This window comes from Arctopsyche grandis, chromosome 5, assembly GCF_051622035.1.
Source record: "Arctopsyche grandis isolate Sample6627 chromosome 5, ASM5162203v2, whole genome shotgun sequence".
In the NCBI taxonomy this organism is placed as follows: Eukaryota; Metazoa; Arthropoda; class Insecta; order Trichoptera; family Hydropsychidae; genus Arctopsyche; species Arctopsyche grandis.
Genome location: NC_135359.1, coordinates 25,341,944 through 25,363,709, shown reverse-complemented (window position 1 = coordinate 25,363,709; position 21,766 = coordinate 25,341,944).

The following is a 21,766-nucleotide window of genomic DNA, read 5'->3' as shown; positions in this document are numbered from 1 at the left end:
AGCCCGATGAAATATCATCGCATGGGTATATAATTATTATATACCCGTATAAAACTAAAAAAAAAATCCGGAACCGGAACCGTTATTTTCGTAGACTCTCATAGATAGTTTTCAATTCTTTATTTGTAATAATTTTCAATTCTTAAAGTTAACGTTAACAAAATGTAATATTTTCCAATTATACACAAACGGACATTGACCTCGTAACGTTGAATATTACTATTACATATAACAAATTACGTGCATATATTTCCCGGCGCCCGCGGTGAATGAAATCAATTTTTTTCTCGAATATCGTCAAAATATAAATAATTTAAATTAAATTATAATTATAATTTAATTTAAAATAAATACATAAAAAAATGGTTCAAAACCTCGCTAAATGAAATTATTAAAATTACGTATTTTTATATGGCGAGAAGGAATATTTCAATTAATGTTTAAAACAAAAAGGCGAAATGAAAAATTGGATTTGGCGTGATGTCTGAGACCATTAGCTCAATTAAGACCCATATTCAGGCTATTTGGGGTGATCGGTTCGAGTCGCGACAAAGTCGTCTCGTCGAAAAATGAATTAATCGATTTTTATCGATTCGTTCATTATGTTCGGCGAGAGTTAGGACACACACACATACACACAGATTACCGTCTTTATATATATGATATCAGGCTTAAATGTGTATATTTTTAAGTATGTGCTGAATTTATATCAAATATCAAGTACTCTGTTTTCAAATTATGTACATATATATTTTTGAAATGAATTTTATTTTATTAATATGAAATGTTAAGTATATTTTTTAATATATATGTACATATGTCCTAGTACATGTTTATACAATTTGTATATTAGGCTTAAATGTGTATATTTTTAAGTATGTGCTAAATTTATATCAAATATCAAGTATTCTGTTTTCAAATTATGTACATACATATTTTTTAAATCAATTTTATTTTATTAATATGAAATATTAAGTATCTTTTTTAATATATGTACTAGTACATGTTTATATTATATTTATATCAGGCTTAAATGTGTATATTTTTAAGAATGTGCAAAATTTATATCAAAAATTATGCTGGACGCAAAACCCAAAAACAATAAAATTATAGAAATTGATCAATAATTTAAATCAAAGGTATCCAACTGTATGTACTTCAGGAAGATCATCTAAATTTTCATGGCGATCGAATTGTAATAAAAAAAATTGTTGCTTTTTTAGTTCTTGAAATTTAATAAATCAATAAAATATCAAAATAATTTAAAAATTTTCTTAATTATTTTATAAATATATCATAAGCGTCCTTTGATTATGATTATTTTTCTGGATTCAAACATTCCATTTATAAGATTTATATTCCATCAACTGTAATTATAAATTTCCCACATCTATTACAAAAAATCATTGCTAGACTTGATAATAAATTGAAAATTTTATGAAGCTCATGAAAATCAGTTAACCTCTTATTAAATTAATGCAATACATATTTTGTTTTAAAAGCCATTCTTTTTTTGAAGATTGGTCGCATTATTATCCTTTCTTTAATGAAAAATGTTCTTATTTTACGCAATAATTCTCAAAACCTAACAAAATATATCTTTTCCTGAACCAACTTAGTTTATTGTGACTCAACTTCTTCGAAAAGAAATTAAAATTTTCTTTGAAACGCTTTACATGTAGTAAGATCTCCGAAAAGATTTACATTTTATTTTAAAATATGGAAATCATTATTATTTTCAAAAATCAAAATTGTACTTGAGATCGACTAAATGTTCCTTCGAGATCCCTTATTTGAACCATAGCGATATACTTGCTCCAATATAAGAATAAGTATGAGTATTATATACGAACGTTTACTTTTGAAAAGAAATTTAAAATAAGTTCAGCTTCATAAGTTGTACATAATAATATCGTTAAAATTAAATGTATTATTGTCTGTGGTGTTTTGGCCGTAAGAGCTCTGCATCCAAATGGAGCAAAGTCTGTTATTTGACGTTTACTTAGCGCTCATCCGGCTCCGGCTCGTTCTACGAGGGAGCTTTTAGAGCTTCTGTATAAAATAAAAACACGGTTCAAAAATTTCTCTATCTGTAACCTCCGCGCTCTCTGAATGGGTTCCTATTTCGTGAAATTGCACGCCCCTGTGTCAGGGAAGGGCTTCAAGCATTTGTGGGTAGCGAGGCGTGATCACGTTGCGTATTTCCGCACCCCCGCTACAAAGTGTTCAAAGTTAAAAAATGTCAAATTTTTGCTATTCTTTTTCGACAAAAGTATATACACGAATATAAGAAATATATATGTACCTATATATTTTATATTTGAACTGAAAAAGGTTTGTTGTGTGCCTATTGTATATAATATAAACATATATATGGGCATATGCTGGTGTTCGTTTTTGGTGGATTTCGTTACGAATTCACGATGCATGCTGGAACAAATCAAGCCTTCTGCACTAACAGACATTTACTGACATTTTTCCACCAATCCATAAGAGCGCTTTGAGCATACGATCACTGGCATGGCATGTCTTGTGCACGAATTCCGAAAGAAATGTTTCTTTGATGCCGGTACAAATGTACGTGATGTGACAACTGATGCAAAACCACCTGACCGAGTACTACAAACAAAAAAATTGTATGAAATATCGAATTATTAATATTTTGCGTAAAATTTGTTTTAAAACGTTGTTATAAAACTCCAAATTGGAATTTACTAGACCACTCAAAAGTATCGATAGTTCTTCGTGACTTTATAACGAGGGGGCGCACAAACTTCGTGTTCCGAAGGGTTTTTGGTTCGTATACTTAAAGTTTGCTCTGAATATTTGTAGAGGTCCAACGAGAAACCACTTTTTGTTTGAAGGCGTATTTACTACATAAGAAATTCTTTGCTTCGTGCGTGTGTTTGTTTGGACGTTATATAAATCACCATTTACTCCGTATTATAATATTTTCTTGCAGTGTTGAGAGCAGGAAGTTTAGTATTCAATAGGGATTGGAGAAAATGAGATGGAAATGGTTGTAATTGCAGGGCAAAAGTAAAACAAATCAACCACGAGGTTTAGTTTCGCTTTTGGATGTTTTTGTTTTGCGAGTCAGTCGTACCTGAAGTTCAGGTTCTTGGTTTGTTTCTGGTCTTGGCCACCGGGGACCTAATTGCCCCTAGGCTTATTCTAGGCTTACTGCAGACCGGACTCTGATTTATTTATTGACGGCAATTTATCTTCGTTCGCAGTACTCGAACTGAACCGTAGAGTCGACCGTAAACAACGTTCGGTAGCGAAAATTCGGTTATCGAATATTGATTAGACCCGTTTGAATGCGTGCAAATCTATTTTTCCCGTCGAAAACTTTTAATATATGCACTGAAGTCCAATTAGTAACACGCAACAATTATTCTTACAAGATGAGGTATTCGATTGGTTTTTACGCGAGGTTCAAATACCTAAGCGCTTATATAGCATGAAGTGAATACACTCATACATATGTTAGTCTAAATGTATTATAATTGAGAAGTTAAATGTCTTTATATAATTCGATAAATATTTGATATTAATGAACAAAATAATTTATTACTAGAAATTTCAATGAAAGTGTGTGAGTGTACCAAATATAATTATATTTTTGCCTTATAATATTATATATGTATATGTATACGATTCAGATGTTTTAGATTTAAGATCGATAAAAAATATATTTATTTGATACTAAATTATGTTCACAATTAAACATCTTATATATATTTTAATAGCTACTGATCATTTTCTATTTAACAATATTAATTTAATTTTGTTAGTAATCATAGTATTATATTATTCTAATGTTAATGTACAGCATATTAGGAAAAACAGCTCAAAAACCTATTTACAATTCTTACGAATGCTCATAATACATCTAATACATAATATTAATTAAATACTCTCTAAAGTCGACGATCTAAAGCAGATTGTATTTAGGTAATCTGTGTTATATTTATTTGAATACGTGAAATTGTTCTTAAAAGTTATTCAAGTTGAGTATAGTTTACGTTCACTTGAACATTGAACTTTACCAAACGGTAAAACTAATGGACGAGCATTTATTTGTCTAACATCGTTCATTGTTTATTGCTTTTCAAATGTTTTGGCTTCTAAAGCTTTTACTAAATCCAACCGCTTCTGTTTTACGTGTTTAAGTGAGTGAATTTACTAAATAAAGTTTAAAACCAAATATAAACATTGGCCAGCCACATTGCTCGGAGATTGCGTTAATGCTAACTACCGAGAGATTGTCTGGTTCAGTCCCATGAATTGACTTCGATTGAAAAAAAAATTCCGAGTATATTCTGTGGTGCCACTAGTCAGACTTGGATATTTGTGACTCCAATTCGATCGTTTTCTATCAAAGTTTGCCAATTTTTCTGATTTCCTTGTTGAAACGGTTCCTCCATAAAATTGGAAAAAACCATCCTACCCACTTACTTAGTCACTACTATTTGAATATGATTTCAAAATGTATTATCTATTAATTTATATATGACCAAGCTAAATACTATGGATATCGCTCAGAGGCAACCCGTATTTACTGAAAAAATTCGATCCATTTCAGGTTAAAATTGCACACTGCTGATATACATACATTTAAATACACATACATTTTTGTTTTTATTGTTTATGCATCAAAACATTATTTGTATATCCTTATTATGAAGTAGAGATATTTCAAGCCGTGTTCTTTGATTTTCCAATGAAATAAATTTCGACTCCAATTCACGTTACAGTACATATTTCCACGCATTTACGTTGTTATATCTACATGAAAAAATATATAAAGTACCCTTGGAGAAACGCTTGATTAAAGCGAAAAAATACACAAACATCCCCCATGCAAAAAATATTTTCATGCAATAAACACGAGGAAAGCTCTCGCGTGAAGTGAAAGAGAAAAACTCTTTCATACCTGAAATATATACAAGCCTACCTTTATATAATAATACACATGGATAATGTGTAGGACGATTTTTTTATCTCATATGAAACAAATTGACGGTATTCTATTAACTCATGTAATATAAATATGTAAATATATGTACATAATAATGGAAATTAGTCTATAAAATAAATATGCTACATAATGTGATCGTATTGCTTAAAATATTGAATCTAAAATGGAGCTATAACCTGAAAATCTCAAGACTGTTTTGCTACATACATACATACATTTAGATTAATGAAAATAATAAAAATTACATTTTTTATAGTCAATTATGAGATTGTATCCAAAGCTTCAAACGTTTTTGACGCAAGGACTGACATTTAGTCATCGGGCATATACTAAAGATCATTTGGAATACACAGTTTTGTGTGCAGCTGCAACCAATGTACATATTATACCTTCACGAGTAAACATGTTTCTACAACGAAAGAAAAAACAAATGAAACTAACAATAGACTAGAAGATGATAAAATATTTGGAACTACTGAATACAGAATCCCGTATATTTTGGAAGGGGAGTCGATGTCGATCCTGTCGATTATGAATGTGGTCCCGATGCCATCCCCTAATTTGACCGACGTCATCCTGTTAGGAGCGATCTGGCGTCTGTGGTATAATTTATCCGGGGTTCGAGACGATCATTCGATAGAGGAAAAGTGCATTAGCGCTAATGTTTCAATCAATTCGACGGTGAACTTTCCGGGGGTTTTCCCTCGATGACGTGATTTGTTGCACATTACGACGCGGCAAGGGGAATATCAATTTTTATCTAGGGGTGAATCAAAAGTCTTACTCTGGTGTTGGATTATAATGTCAAGTTATATGTATGTAAGTGCGAACATGGCGGGAGGTGTGAGCTTTCTCCACTTTAGTTATTTTATTTGCTTTGAAAAATTTTGTTCCGACCCGAAAAAAAATATAGTGAGAAACCCGAGTGAACTTCGCGTCCTAAAGAGTAAATTTAAAACAATTCCAAGGAACTTGTATAAAAATGACTTGAGATATTTTTACTTTTTCAGTGAGCTTTTGTCGTAGTTTTTGAAGATCTTTCAACACGAGATAAAAATTCGCGGTTCCTTTTCTTTCTCACTAAATCGTAATATATAACACGCCATCGTATTATATTAATTATGTACGTTTAAATTTATTAAATTTAGATTTTAAATTATTTTTCTTTTATATAGAGGTTGTCGTATTTTAGTGCACGATTGATTGATGCTTGAAAAACACATTAAGATATTATTTAGTAGAACTGGCATGTATTCTGGTTTTAATTTTAGTTTAGTTTCAAATTTATATGTATTTTATTTAAATGTTTTAGTGTTTTAATTAAACAAATAAATAATACGATTCAGTTATACATACATACATACATATATCAATACAATATTATGTATGCACATACATATATGTTTTATTAGAAATTTGCCTTTTCCCATATTCACACGTCTTTTTAATGAAGTTGGAGCTAATTTTTTAACGGAAAAAAATAAAAGCACCTTGTAGAAATTAAATATTTACAGTTTCATGAAGTGAAAAATCAAGGAAGGATTTAATTAAAATGAAAACCAACAAGTCAAACGTAAATGAACTACCTAGTACTAAGCAGTGGATAGTAATTTTTGTAATTAAAATTTGAGTATTATTATTATTATTATTTGAGTATTACTTAGTTTTTCTTTGAAGTATTACTAAATTAATATATGCAAAATCTTGATAGTTTTGTTTTAATTTTTTGAATTAAATTAAATTTAAATATATTTCATCGCGTTTTTATCTATATAATTGTTTCCTAATCAATTTTCAGTTCAAATTGGAATAATATTATAATTAGATCGGAGGGTACGCGAGACGAATCTAATGATCAATAACTTATTAAGCGAACGTTTACGGTGTAAGTTTACTTAAGGGTCGTCAAATAAATAAGCGAGGGCTATAAGAGGGAGCAATATAATGAGGCGAACGAGTGTGGAAGAAGCGAGCAAAGCATCGCAGTAAAGAGGCCCGAATTGACCGGTCGTGTTCCCCGAAAAAGGGCCAAACTTGTACGACCCCAGTTGTTTGCGGTGCCGTCGAGATGGGATGTGGGGATGAGGGGGTTAGGTAGTTTGCTGTGAAAACAAAACTATTCGCGAAGAGGCCTACAAGGAATGGGCAATTCTAGGTTTCGCAAGTTATGACAGCGGCGGTTGCGGGGGCCGGCCAGGAAATAAATGGGCCCGGCCCTCCCCCCTTCGCGACGAATTCGGCCTAATGGGCCAGACAATGCCTCTGTGGGCCCTCTAGGGTTATTGTTAATGAAAAGCGACCAGCACAAGCCAAGATCGTGGAGCAATTCCCATGACGGCCACCGGCGAACGTTCATATCCGATTATCGAAGTTCGGCAGACGTCAAAACCCCACCCCCTCACACCCTCAACTCCACATTTCCCATCCTGTCGAATTAAACCCCTCGCTTGTGTAAGTGTTGAATTCAAACTCGATCCAGTAAATTCCTAAGCTGAAATTTGACCGCATTTATAATTCGTATCGTGTTGTTTGAATTTGTATGCGGCGAGCGTGAGATAATACGAGTTGAGTGTTTGAAGGTCGCCTTAAGAGAAATGATCTTCAGTGTTACAATTACCTTTTAAATACAAAATTCGAATCGATTTGAATACTTTCTAAGTTCCAGTAGTATGGTGTAATAGTACATAGGTGTAAGCTATTAAACATCACTATCTATTTTACCAAATAGGATTCTATTTGATTTGATTCTTAAATGCTTTTTATTATTACGAAATAATATTAACAATACATCTTATATCTATTTTAATAGCTACTGATCTACTGATCATTTTCTATTTTACAATTTTAATTTAATTTTGTTAGTAATCATAGTATTATATTATTCTAATGTTAATGTACAGCATAATAGGAAAAAGAGCTCAAAAATCTATTTACAATTCTTATAAATGCTCATAATACATCTAATACATAATATTAATTTAAAAGCCTATGCCTAATATTAATTTAAAAGACCTAAAGCAGATTGTGTTTAGGTAATCTGTGTTTATACCTGAAGGGTATAGACATTTTGTTGTAATCACCGAGACTCTTCACAAGTGTGTTGGTATGGTTATTAGTGATTCTGTCATAGAATCTACTGGTTAGTTTGTTAGTAATGTCTGTAACAAACGGCATATTATATATGGCATGCAGTTTTTTCAAGTTAGTATATATGGGTGTATTATAAATTATTTTTAGGGACTTATTTTGTATTACTTGGAGCTTGGAAAGATTAGTATTCGAGGCGTTATTCCTTACAGGTGAAGCATTGTAGGTTAATAATGGTAATATGAGCGCGCGATATAATTTTATTTTATTTTGAGTTGATAAAAAACTAGGGTGGTTACATATTTGGTATATTGAGGATATACCCCGCATCGCATTGCATTTCGCTGTCTCAATGTGAGGTGCCCATTTCATTCTTTATCGAACGTTACTCCTAAATATTTTATTACTGACTGCCATTTCAGACTTTCTCCAGAGGGGATTTTCAGATCTGAACTTGGCTTATGCTTTCTAGATTCTATGGAATTTATGGATTCTATTAGAGAAACTTCTCATGTAACAAAATTTTTCCCTTATCTGTTCATCTAATATATAATTACGAAAGAGAATCCATGACGTCATCAAAAAAATCAAAGTTTCTATGCCAACGATATATGTACATAGATATTGTTGAACAAATAAATTTAATAAAAAAAACAAATGAATATTTACTATTAGATTAGCCATTTGTTTAAGCGGCTTATATTTTATTAAAACCATTAATATATTATAAATTAAATTATTATACAATTTGCAAGATACTTTTATATAATAAAATTATATGTTAGCAAGTAATAAGTAATAAAAATTATACAAATCCCTATTATAAAACTTTAGATGTAAGTATATGTAATATAAATATGAAAGACGAAAGATGAAAAATCACAAATCATCTGGAAAAGATGGAATCCAGTCCGAGTTTTTGAAGAGATTGGATGACAAAGGTATGAGAACTCTTATGGATTTTCTGAATCTGGTAATTTGGTTCGGAAATCGAGAAGATGGCCGTCAGAGTGGGTCGAATATATGTACATATCTATCTACGAAAAATGTGAAAATTACAAAACAGTATCACCCATCTCTCATCCAAGTAAAATATTGTTTTATATTATGAAGGTAAGACTGAAACACTACCTTGACTGGCGAATTCTGGAAGAGCAATCTGGATTTACCTAAGGCAGAGGCACACGAGTACAAATTTTAAATATCCGAAAAATAATCGAGAAAAATAGAAAATTTAAGGAAAAAACTATTTTTTTCATAGATTTCACAAAAACTTTCAACTGTGTCAATTGAAACTGTCTATAGAAGGTCTTAGAAGAGAAGGGTGTCCCAAAAAACTAATAATACTCATTCAAAATTTATATATTAATAATACGGCAACAGTAAGAATAGATGAGTTTCTTTCGGAAAAAATTCTAGTCCAAAAAGGCATCCGAATGGGATGTATAATGTCTCCTGATCTTTTAAATGTACATATATGGGTAATATATAACTAGAAGATAACTCGTCGGATGGAAAGGTGGAATAACAAAAGGTGGGAGAAAGATTTCTGGCAGAAGATTCGGGGACGAAATGGCTGAACTACTTAGAATAGAGATAGGAGGTAGGCACCTGGGTCTAGAGATAAACAAAAATCCTATTCATTGACAGATTTGAGACTCTCATAAAGTCCAATGCCTTAAAAGACTAAGGAAGTCGACTACTTTATCTACCTAGGTACCTTGATCTTAAGGGAAGGAAGATGCCAATCGGAAATCCGCATAAGAATTGCGAAAACGGCAATGGTTATGATTAAAATATGGAAAAACCGCTTTATAATGATATGAACGAAAATTTTACTGCATTTTATCAAGTTAAGACATGGATCCTGAAAAAGAAAGAAAGGGACATGCTAGATGCATTCGAAATGTGGTGTTGGTAACGAATGCTGAGCATCCCATGGACCACAAGACACACGAACGTCTCCATCCTCAAATAACTCGCAGTTTCAGAGAGACTCTCCACAACATGTTAATTCCTACTTTTGCCATATTGCCAGGAAGAATTTACATGGTCTGGAGAAGTTTTAAACCAGGTTTAAAGACGATTTTTCGCTTACAAACATCTAAAAGGATACTTATAAGCTTAGAACTACAAACATTAACTAGAAATACAAAAATTAACAAGAACTACAATAATGATTGGATAATGAAAAAACAAAACTTACTGTACCTATTTATAATTCAAATATAGGTACAGTAACAAGTAAATACATACATTGGTACGCCTCTGAATTAGAGTGTATCTGTTTCCCCTTGACGAAAAATTTTACTGTCATGTAGTGAAGTCTCTTGGGAAAGGTATTTCTATTATGGTCGTGCTGTTGCCTACGGAAGGGAATATATTCAGTACTAACATACATAAGTATATATATGTATGTAAGTATATGTAAGTAAATAAATAAAGAAGAGAAAATTATTAAGTGGAAAGAACGAATCTTTTGTATAATATGGTAGTTTCAAAATACTACATAGGTACATTATAAAATTATTAAATTCTAACCTCACTCCAATATTGTCAGGAACATTTGCAACTGTTGAGAATATTGAATTGAATTTAGGTTGACACGACATTAGTAGGATTTAAGTCCCGAGCTTTCAGTTAAAAGCGAATCACTCCATCGATTTAAGCAGGGCAATTATGAAATCAATTTATTGAATGAATCTGATACTGTATCATTAAATTTAAATATATCGCAACAGTATGAATATTTTGCATAAAATAAGAATATAATATTTTAACTTTATCTATGTAACAATAGATGAAGTTTTGTGATCATGTGAAAATTCTAACTCGAGATTTTGACTGATTCGAACTGAGAATCGATCACTGATGACGTTTTCATGATCTAGAAAAAATGTGTGTGTGTGTGCTGTGTGTCTGTGTGTCTGAGTGTGTGTGTGTCTGTGTGTGTGTGTGTCTGTGTGTTTTGGGGATTTTTTGAACACCGTTAGTCCTATCGAACCAAAACTTGGTATCGGGTACTAAAATTCTTATAGACATGACGAAAATTTTGTTAGTGTTAGTATGTGTTAGTATTTTATTTTATTTTATTTTATTAATTGAAAAATCAACAGACAGGATGTACAGAGATAGGTATAAAAAACACAAAAAGTAAATAAATAATATATGTAACACCCGAGTCCAATAATAGATTTTTACAAAAATGAAAAAGATAAATATAAGGAAAACAAATTAAAAAGTAAAGAATAAAGGCATGACAAAATATGTAGTACATTGCATAATTAAACTATAGTATTAAAATATTTGGAAAAGGTTATAAGATAGAATATAAGAAGAAATTGAAATTTACAAATATAAAAAACAAATGAAAAAGGTAAATACAAAATAAACAAATGAAATGGAAAGGAATGAAAGCTATAATATGATTAAATAGCACATTACATAACTAAACTAAAGTATAAAAATAATGGAAATATTGGAAAAATAGAATAGAAGAAAAAATGAATCAATCGGTCAAGATTCTCTTGATGTTAGACCTGAATTGATGTAGGGAAATACCAAACAGATCAACCTCATTCAGCTCTCCGTTAAACATACGATAAACGCGCTGCAGATAAAAATATTTTTGGGAATTAGTATTGAAAGGATCAAGTGAAAAGAGTGTAACGCGTCTAGGGTATCGAACTGGGATTCTGAAATTAACCTTATTCAGTAAATCAGAACAATCAAGGAAACCATTTATGAGCTTAAAGAAGAATATAGCATCAGAATGTCGTCGCCTGACAGAAAGATTGTTAAAAGAAAGGATTTTTAAAATGTCGGAAACAGTAGAATGGGTATAGGTAGGAAAAAGGTAGCGTAAGGATTTAATAAATTTAAGTTGAACTTTCTCAATACAATTAATATGGGATAAATAAAAAGGTGACCAGATAATTGAGGCAAATTCAAGGTGAGACCTTACAAAGGAAAAATTAAGTAATTTTAGTACATAAGGATCATTAAAGGGTTTTGTTGAGCGGAGTAGGAATCCAAGAGATTTAAATGCTTTGTTGGTAATAAAAGAAATATGTTCAGAGAAATCTAGTTTATTATTGAGTATTACACCAAGATCCTTAATAGAAGATGACGTGTTAAGGATTGAATGATTTAATTGATATTGATTAGTAATAATTGACTTATTTCTAGTGAAATTTAAAATAGAGCATTTTTCTAGATTAATAAAAAGATCATTATTTAAACAATATATAGAGAATCTATCTAGATCTTCTTGTATCTTATGACAATCGTCTATGGTGTATATAGGTTTGTAAATTTTTAAATCATCAGCGTAAAGAAGTATAAAGGAATGTTTGAAGATGTATGAGATATCATTAATATAGAGTAAAAAGAATAAGGGACCTAAATGCGACCCTTGTGGGACACCGGAAGGAATATGTCTAAGTGATGATCTAAAACCATTGAGAATTATGATTTGGTGACGATTTAGTATATACGAAGAGATCCAACGAAATAAATTTCCTCGGATTCCAAGGGACCAAAGTTTATTGAGTAAAAGGTTGTGATTGATTTTATCAAAAGCTTTAGAGAAATCCGTATAAACGACGTCTATTTGGATTCGTTTGTCCATATAAGATGTGAGAGTACTAGTGAAATTAAGCAGGTTAGTCTCTACCAGTATGTGTTAATATGTATGTGTTAGTATGTGTTAGTATGTGTTAGTATGTGTTAGTATGTGTTAGTATGTGTTAGTATGTGTTAGTATTTTTTGAACACCGTTAGTCATATCGAACCGAAACTTTAGTGTCGGTTACTGAAATGCTTATCGATATGACGTGCATTTTGTGACCGGAAATTGTACCTCTCCTTGTAGGTAACCTCTTTTCTTTTATTTCTTATTCTTTTTCTTAAAGGTATTCGCTTTTTTAAGTTTTTGGATTCAATTATCAACCAAACCACTCAAGATCAATCAGACTGAAATTATTTTTTTTTTATTTTTATTTTATTTAAATAGGCACACATACAGAATAAAATATAAAAAGAAAGTTGTATAATGAGACAAAAAATAATAATAAACATAAATAAAAATATAATATTCCATTTACAGTGAGCACCACATGGTGATATAAAAAAGTAAAATTACAAAAACATCAAGATTTTAAAAAAAAGAAAAGAAACAGATAAAGAAAAAGATACAGATAAAGTAAAAAAGAAAAAGAAAGACTATAATAAGGGTGAAGAAGCAAATCAACCACATATTATTTTCTTCACCTTTCTCCTAAAAATACTAAAAGAGTCTCTAAAGAGGTCAGGACAATCATCTAAGCTATCGTAAATACGGCATATACGAACGATTGCACTATTGAAAGAGGTGTTGCTTTGACAAATAGGTGGATAAAAAAGATTTGTGCATCTGGTGAATCGGGCATTAACGTTAAAATTAATCTCGCTTAAAACAGACGTGTCAAGAATACCATTAGCAATCTTATATAAAATTAACAAATCAGAAACCCTTCTACGCTGAGACAAACTTGCAATATGGAAAAAAGAAAGTCTGTCATTATAAGATGGTAACAGTTTTTTAAGACCAGTCTTATAGGATAAATGGCGCAGAAAACGCTTCTGGATTGTTTCTAAGTGCTCAATGTGAGTTTGGTAATAGGGAGACCATATGATTGAGGCATACTCCATATTACTACGAACTAAACTGTAATAGAGTAGAATCAGAGTATGGGGATTCTTAAAGGGCTTCGCAACTCATGTAATAACATTTAATTTAACATGTAATAGAAATTATAAGTTTCATACACTAATATTTTTAAATATTTATTACCTCAACCGGCAGTAGTACTTTAGGTATCGAGGTTTTTTATGTTTTTATCAGAAACCTCATTGTATTGAAATGATATTTCATATCTGGAATTTTTAACCAGGTCATACATAAAATTTAGTGCACACCCGTCAACCGGAAGAGGCAATTTTCTCTTGTATTTTTTTATATATAAAACTAACTTAGAGTAAAGGTTATGGCTAGAATTGGTAAACCAGAAGTAGTAATTTATTTGTTAAACAATATTTCATTATTTTATTGATATTTTATCTTTATAATATTTAAAGTCAACGGGAAGTAGAACTTTTGTCTTGTGTAAGATTCCCTACTATTGCGCTCATTTTGTATCGAAAATGCTTTCATAGCCGGTATATGTGAACGTGTATCTATGTTTCACTATGGAATTTGGTTTTTTATACATACATATAATATTCCTCAAATACATAGACAAAGTCGTGGGTTGGTCGCATTCGATTTTTACGTACCTCCTTTACGTTTCACTTACGATTACAATTCAGGAAAAAATTTGCCTCTTATCCGATCGTTTTCATACGTTGCCATATTGCTCATTTCGGTCATCAATATAAGTAAATGGATCCTCCGCCATTACGATGGTGCAAAAATATCGTGTAAGACGCTTTTGAAATTTGAATTTCTGAAAAGTGCCTGTCGTCTATCCAGTTTTTAGTTTTAAACATATGTAGATGGCGGTAGTGAAATAAAATTATTGGTATCTTTATTCAAAATAATAATTTTATATACAAATTATAAAACATGTATGTTTTTAAAAAACTTTTTTTTATAATGTGACGAATTTTTCACTTTTTTCTCTCTTTTCAATCTTCTTTATTTTGCATACAGTAAGAAACATTTTCATTTTGTTTTTGTTAAAATGATTATAATAATATTTTAAAGTACTTAAATAATTTTTCTCCCATATAGAAAATTTACATATGTTTAAAAATATTACGTGTATTATTTTGCGCAAGGAATCTGATCGGAGTATTTTTATTTTATTACATGGATCAACGTAGTACATATTGTATGATATTTATTCATTTGTATTTTTCAATGTAGTTCGCTTTTAATTTATTTGAATAGGTATTATTATAATGAAAATAAAAATAATACCACTGTTAACCGTACCTACGCGCAATTTAATGCAATTTATTTAATGAAAAATTCACGCGCGAAAATTAACCGAGCGCTTTATAACAAGATCTAATTAACGTTCGAGCGCGGCCGCGTACCACTCGCTGTTTTCATATTTATGCGTACATATTTTTTTTCATTTTTAATTTATTTTTTTCAGACGGTGTCACGCCGATCAGATTAAAACGTTACGTGTGAAATGTCGTCGTGTCGAGCTTTCGCCGGGTTAAAGTCATCTATCAAAAAAGCTGAGGAGGTAAACTGTTTGGCGCTCATTACGGCGACATTTTCGAGACTGGGCCGCTATCTGGGCCGTTTATCATAATTATATGGTGAATTTCTTAAAAGAGCAACAGTTCTTATCGACTCGATAATAAATCAACGCCTGCGCCACGTGCTACACAAAATGTTTTAAAATTTGTCCCAACGCCAGACACGCCAATATCGCGCCCCTCGTTGTTTGCTCCCCTGCGTTTGCACACGCCCTAAACGGTTCTTCGGTTTATGCACCATATATCATGATATCTGCCACATTTGATGTTTAATACATTTTGCACTTTTACATTCTTCACATCACGCTCAAAATAGCTTTTATTAAAATGCCGCGACGCGAGTGCCTTCCGAAGACGAACGCGCTCGCGAGTATTCCGGTTATTATTTAAAAATACAGATACATATACCTATATGTACATCCTTTCAAGTAATTCAATATTGGCTCGCAGACAAAATTATGGTAAATATGGCAAGGAATATCAATCTGAAAAAATAAACGGATGCGCTAAAATATTCTCTTTGATTTATGTCAAATATTTATTAAAAACGATATTGTACGTATGCAATCACATTTTGGTTTGTTGGTATTAGCATTCTACGGATGGATGTTTATTTTGATTCGTTTTGGGAATTGAAACGCTTATTAATTAAAAAATAGTTTATAATTCAACTTTATACATATGTATATGCACTGCACATCGAGCCTATTGGTTTATTAAATAAACGAAATGATTTTTAAATGGGCTGCAAAGTTGGCATACGAGACTATTTTTTAATTTATTTATTTATTTAATGTTTGGACCACTGTAGCATTACAGGAATTACAAAAATATAACAGATAAGAAACAAAATAATAACTAAAGAAATTAGACATAGCAAAAACAAAACATATAAGTAAACACAAACAAAACTATATAATAGCGGATAATAATAATTATGTAAACGTAATTGCGTTTACTATTTGATATTTTTAAATAAAATATAAAGATGGAAATAATAGTAGATAGTTTTATTACTATTTTATATTGCATAAATAAATGTTAAAAAATATTTACCTTTGTACATATATGTATATACATATGTAATGCTGAATTTAATAAGTGATGGTTATTATGTAAGTGGAATAAATATAGTGAATCGTTTTTTAATTGTTTGCTTATTAATTGATCTTTAATTTTGTAAATATTCACTTCCATAAAAAAATTATATACCCATAACTAATTTAAGGTTATTTAACATTAAATAAATTAACATTCAACAAATACGTAAGTATATCTTTTGCACATGAGAAAAATTATTATCACTGGAATTTTTCTATTTACACTTTAAAATCATTTCTTTTTTTAAAAGTCGCTAGTGATTTTTTTAAACTACATATGTTTGTATGTTTCTACTAAATATTTTTTTTGTGATATCTTCTTATACCGTGCTTGTTTTTATTTTGTTATAATAGTGTTTATAAGTTAAGGTGTACTAAGTGAATAGTATTTTATAATTAAAAGTATTCGATATAATGCTAAGGTGTGCTAAATGAATACTATATATTTTAAAGTTAAACGCATTTTAAATAAATTTAAGGTGTACCATGTGAATAGTATCTAATTCTAAGTGAAAAGTAGCCGAATTAAAATTCAGTGTACTTAGTGAATACTATCTAAAATAAAGTTCAATTCAACTTTCCCCTTTTTTATTTCTTAAAAAATATTATATAGCTTAAAAAAGTTGAATTCCATCACAGGATTTTATTGATTAAAATGGAATAAAAGGAAGATGGTCATGAATTCTGGTAGGTGTTGGTATTTAAAGACATAAATATCTCTTGAGTGTATTCTGCAGTTACAAACAGTCAAATCATATAATTTTGTTTGCATGGTTTGTAATTGATTTCTTTCAAGTATTCGGTTATTGATCATTTAGCCAGCAGTTCGCCTCAGTGGTTGCGTTTATGTTTAGCACCAAGAGATTATTAGGTTCGATCCCGAGATAATCTTTAATACTGCTGGTTGGACTTGGATATTTGTGACTCCAAGTTAATCGTTTCTTATAAGTGTTTGCTAATTTTATGTGAAACGGTTCCTCAAAATTGGCAAAAAAATCATCCTTACTGCTGTTACAAATCTTCTGTATTTAATCTATGTACACTTTGTAAAAATTTATGTACAAGTCTAAATCCATAGATGCCTCAATGGATTAATTCATTTATTTTTTAATTATTTGTTAATTTAGTGTTCTTTAACTTCTCGAAATACAGTAATTTACGCAATAAAAATGCTGCATTGTTTGTAATTCATTGTCTGGGAAGGCACATTGGGGTTTTTCTGTCAAGTTTTCCTGGTATATATGTATGTATCTTTGTATGTATCTATGTATGTAAAATAAAATAAAATGAAAATTTGATGAATATTAAAGAGTTATGAAAAAATAAAAAGTCTGAACCTTAAAGCCAACCTAAGTACACTTCAATCAATCACTTAATAAATACTGAATTTATTTATATACATATATATGTAGGTATATGAAAAAAAGATTCGATAAATATATATTAGTTTTATAAGTAGTTCATGGGAGAAAAATACTTGCGATGTACGTAATATCTTGATGATGCGACCTCAAGCCAGCTGGAGTAAAATAAGCCTTAGTGAAATGTGACTTTTATGAGAGTATATCATAATGCAGTTAGGTATGTTCAAAGATGTTGTTTGCAGCGATGTGAATAGTCTCTCCCTCTGGAAGAATGCTTATTTCAATGCATAAATAACGTCATATCAGCGTTGGTGCAATGCGCCGCGGTGCATACGTATGCGTTTTTGATTCCTCACTCGGTTAGGTATCTGGATTCTAACTTACCTTATCTCATGTCGCATATCGTCAAGGGCGTAAAACTGGTTGAAAAATGCGCCAATTTATCGCCGATGACTTATAACGATGTTGCATGAATGAAATAACGAACGTGATAAAAAGTTACGAGTGTCTCTAAAGTTAGAGAATAGTCGAGCTTGTAAAAAAACAAAGTGCTAAAAGGAAACTCGACTTCGTCGGCGGAATTTTTTTTAAAGAGCCAGGCTGTTAAACCTTTGAATCATCGTTATGAAAACCCTTTTAGCTGGATATATAGGTAAAATGTGGGGCAAAGTATTTAAGCCAATTAGGCTTCATCGGCGTCGGCTCTCGAAATTAGGCCGGAAAAATACCGTGCTATGTCGAAATCTAATTTTCATTTCACTTTTTCCTTTAGGAGATTACCTTTGTGTAACTTTTAAATATGGTGAATGAATTCAATTAGAAGGCTACAACAGAAAATGTTTAACGATCGCTGATTTCGCTAACTATTCTTTTGAATTCCTACTCCAATCTGCACGATCCACTTTTGACTCGCATTTAATTTAGATGCACTCAGGACTTACACATGAATGAATTCATATCTACCATATAAATAACGAAAATATTCATTTATGAAATCTAAGCTTTGACGTTTATGTATATATATTTTTTTGACACAAGTTCCCATGGGACTTTACTCGAAATAAGAATTCCCGAGAGGACTTCTCGGGATGTCGTCATTGAGCCAGTTATGTTAGGATAAGATTCAAACACATATATACATTCATACAAACGTACAATTTTGTTTGATCTCATTCCGCCTGTTTCAATAGATATCAATTTGTTGAAAACTCATACACGTGAGAGTACCATTTAGACGAGCACACTTACGAAATATTTGATGTGTTAGCATACAAACAAGCAGTCAAAATAAATATACATACATGAAATATCTTTATAAATATTATACGCATTTTATTGAGAGCATCGTCTGTTTTGCTGGCAATACGCATACATTATATTTTAATGGTACACTCAAAATGATCACATTTTAATATGGACGTAGTTATATTAAAAATGAGATTAAAGCGTTTGCGGTTTTATAGACATAATTTTGATTGCGCAAAAAGATTCGGAGGGAAGTTGAAGGGAACAGAGGAAGTTTTTCATGGAGCGACCCTCTTTTGACAAGTTCACCCTCTTGCGGCGCGTGACTCCGCGCCTATATCGTAATATAAAAAGTCCAGCGTCATCCGTTGAGAATTGATACTTTTTTCCCCTGTTAGGAGATACGAAAGCTACTTTCACACCAGTGATAGTATTTTAATGCCGTGGAAATTGTTTTCGGCTCTCTCGTTTCCCTCCAGGGATAGAGCTTTTGCCCGCCACCCCCAGCGAACGCGCATATATTGATGTTTTCCTATGGGAGTTCACGCGCTAAACTTATGGTCAAAAATTTTATATAAGAAACGAAAAATCGAATGATAATACCTGTATACTTCATATAATCCTGTCTATTATGCAGAAAAATTTTGTATTGCGGTCATTTAGGAGACACGAAACTTAATATGTTCATCATCTACTTAATATGTTAGATGAATTGGAATCGATGAGTATTAGAACTGGTTTAAATCTTAGTACATTGTCTTTTGTTTATAAGTTAGTTCATAATGATTATACAATAACGAATAGAGATATACATAGTTTTTATACTAGAAATAAGGACAAATTAGTTGTAAGTAGAGTAAGAAAAAATAAGACAGCTGGAGGTGTTTTTAGCAGGGGTGTGCTCATGTACATATAATGCCCTCCCTTAGTGCTTCAGGTCATCTATGTAAGACCATGGATGCATTCTTGCGAGGTGCTAGGAGACACCTCTGTGAGAGACAGTACATATAAGTTAAATATAAAATTTTAGAGTTAAGTTATTAAGATGTATTTTTTAAATTAGCTAATAGCTAAAATTATATATAAATAAATCTACAGCCGCTCACCATCCATTGCTAGATGAAGGCATTTCCAACACGCTTCCACTTCTCTCTGCTTTGCGCAAATCTCATCCATCTCACTCCACACATTTACCTAATTTCGTCTACCCATCTTCAATGCGGCCTTTCTTTTACCCCTTTGCGGGTAAAAGAAAGTTCTTCTTTTACCCGCAAATTCTCTCGGGTACCATTCTAGTACTTCTAGTGTCCACCTTTCGTCCATTCTTCTAGCCACATAGCCCGCCCATTGCCATTTCAATCTCTTCACTCTATCCACTATATCCACTACTCTTGTCATACTTTTCTCTCACGTATTCCGTTCCCTGTCTTTCCTCGTTATCTCAAGCATACAGCGTTCATATGCATTGTTAAGTATCCCGTGCTGCTATAGCGCACCTTGATTTAATTTTGAATAAACACAAAAATAGTATATACATATGTACATATGAATGTAGAAGTAACACAACCATAAAACGATAAAATAAAATTATTTATGTAATATCTACATTGATATCATCATATTCACTATATAAACCGTACCAAAGTATGAGAGTCAGTCAGTACACCAGACCAAATCAAGTCATAACATTCAATTTATCGAGTACAATATACATAGTAAGAACACCGGATCGAGTCAATCGGTGCAGTAAATGATTGACAGTTCTATACGTCTCTTAAGTTCTTCGTTCTAACCTCAAATCAAAATGAAGTATTTAAAATAAAATAAAAGAATCTCTTTCATTTTGACTTGTATCAGACCTTAAAAATATAAATTAAATAAAAATACTGATTGGGATATTGACTAAATCGTCAACATCCTAATCAACTTTTTAAAAGTGAACTTGCAGCATGTATGACATATATTAGCTTCAAATTTATTTTAGGATATGTAATTTACATACATATAATAATTTATAAAAATTAGTTTATTTCATCAATGTTTTGAAAATTTGCTTTATAAACATCATTGTAATAATGTGTAGGTTCATTAAATCCGACAGGTATTTAATAAAATTCAATTTTTTTTTCATATCTTTGGCGCAATACACTCGACTGACTTCAAGTCATTCTTGCTCGATTAAACAAAATATGTACATATGTACTATTGCAAATCTCGTATCTGTTGTGATTTTAAAATTGACGTGTTTTCTTGTCGTGGCTATGACTAACATATTTTATTATTAATAATAAAATATTTGAGTATTACGTCAACATATTAAATTTTACATATTCATAATGTACGCTTACGTTTTCCTCAACGATGCTTATTAAATACGCAAGTAAATTGTGATAAAATTCAAGGTTATAAAATAATGAAGAGAGTGCTTGTAATATTTAAATTTTCATTAAGTTTAAATCATGAAGATGGGTGAGAGTATATTTAATTTTTATTTTATACTGAAATGATTTATATTTAAATCTTTCTAGTTATCGAAAACCCTTTTCATTCTATTCTAGGCCCACGTGACTTTCAGGAATCCTTTTCGACATCCCTTTTTGTTCTATTCTTTTCTTTCGTCCCAACTTACATATACATATACCGGTTGAAAATTGATACGTTGGACTTTTCGTAGCTGTTTTTCAGAGTTTGTGTGTGTGTGCCTTACGGTAAATAAAAATCGTCGATATTAA